The sequence below is a fragment of the Coregonus lavaretus genome (assembly GCF_964263955.1).
Source record: "Coregonus lavaretus genome assembly, contig: HAP1_SCAFFOLD_692, whole genome shotgun sequence".
Lineage (NCBI taxonomy): Eukaryota > Metazoa > Chordata > Actinopteri > Salmoniformes > Salmonidae > Coregonus > Coregonus lavaretus.
In genome coordinates, this window is record NW_028165690.1 from 12,929 (window position 1) to 15,000 (window position 2,072).

The window sequence follows — 2,072 nt, forward strand, 5'->3', positions numbered from 1 at the left end:
AGAGATCACCTTCCTCTGTTGCTGTCTATTAGATACAGAGACAGAGATCACCTTCCTCTGTTGCTGTCTATTAGATACAGAGACAGAGATCACCTTCCTCTGTTGCTGTCTATTAGATACAGAGACAGAGATCACCTTCCTCTGTTGCTGTCTATTAGATACAGAGACAGAGATCACCTTCCTCTGTTGCTGTCTATAAGATACAGAGACAGAGATCACCTTCCTCTGTTGCTGTCTATTAGATACAGAGACAGAAATCACCTTCCTCTGTTGCTCTCTATTGGATACAGAGACAGAGATCACCTTCCTCTGTTGCTGTCTATTAGATACAGAGACAGAGATCACCTTCCTCTGTTGCTGTCTATTAGATACAGAGACAGAGATCACCTTCCTCTGTTGCTGTCTATTAGATACAGAGACAGAGATCACCTTCCTCTGTTGCTGTCTATTGGATACAGAGACAGAGATCACCTTCCTCTGTTGCTGTCTATTAGATACAGAGACAGAGATCAAACAGGCCTCTGTTGTAGTGGATCTCCTCTGTTGCTGTCTATTAGATACAGAGACAGAGATCACCTTCCTCTGTTGCTGTCTATTAGATACAGAGACAGAGATCAAACAAGCCTCTGTTGGAGTGGATCTCCTCTGTTGCTAAGTTTTGAATCCCGCGTCGTTTTGCGTATCAGTTCATAAACACTATGCCATGGAATCGGTACATCAAAAATCTCTTCCCAACTATTTTGCAATCTATACGGCTGGCAATCCTTTGGTCCTTAAATGAAACTGGTAAACTTTTTTATTTATCACAATTTAATTTAACCAATTATGTTATTTAATGCAAGGCCGACAGACAAGTTCCTTACTTTCTCCCCCTTCCACTTTCCTCTTCCATTTTTGCGGTAAGGCTGCAATTATTTGTTTGTAATTTTGGGTAGAGCAGACATTTCCATATGTTTTTGTTAGCTGCATGTGCGACATAACTCCACCAGTCCTACCGATGATATCATTTACAAAGATTATACCTTTTTTAAACATTTTCTCAAAAAATAAAGTTTTTTTTAATCAATTAGTATATTTGAGTTTAACCACAATATTTGTTGCAATATTTGTTCTGTCATTTCTGGAGGATTAAATTGAAATTGCAACCAACTTTCTATGGCTTGTTTTAGAAATAGTGATATTTGGGAGATTATTTCCTTTTCAAATACCTGAAAGTGAGAGGTTGTAATCTGAATAAAGGGAAAAAGGCCCTTCTTGAACATTGGGTGAGACATTCTTACTAATTTGCTAGAGAACCAGTTCGGATTTAAGTATAATTTTTGTATGACTAAAGCTTTTAGTGATAGGTCTAATGCTTTAATATTTAATAATTTATGTCCATGAGGAGAAGAGGGTCATTCTTAGTTCATGAAGAGAAGAGGGTCAGTCTTAGTTCATATGAAGAGAAGAGGGTCAGTCTTAGTTCATATGAAGAGAAGAGGGTCAGTCTTAGTTCATATGAGACAGGTCCTGTCTATAGTGTGGCCTTGTCTCTAGAGGAAGGTTTCAGTAGAGTGATTCTGTCTTATAGTTGTCCTGTCTTGTAGTGGTCCTCTCTATAGTGGTCCTGTCTTGTAGTGGTCCTCTCGATAGTGGTCCTGTCTTGAGGTGGTCCTGTCTATAGTGGTCCTGTCTTGAGGTGGTCCTGTCTATAGTGGTCCTGTCTTGAGGTGGTCCTGTCTTGAGGTGGTCCTGTCTATAGTGGTCCTGTCTTGAGGTGGTCCTGTCTTTTCGTGGTCCTGTCTATAGTGGTCTTTAGTGGTCCTGTCTTGTAGTGGGCCTGTCTATTGTGGTCCTGTCTTGTAGTGGTCCTCTCTATAGTGGTTCTGTCTTGTAGTGGTCCTGTCTTGTAGTGGTCCTGTCTTGTAGTGGTCCAGTCTATAGTGCTCTGATCTATAGTTGTCCTGTCTTGTAGTGGTCCTGTCTATAGTGGTCCTGTCTATAGGGGCCTGTCTATTGTGGTCCTGTCTTGAGGTGGTCCTGTCTATAGTGGTCCTGTCTTGAGGTGGTCCTGTCTGTAGTGGTCCTCTCTA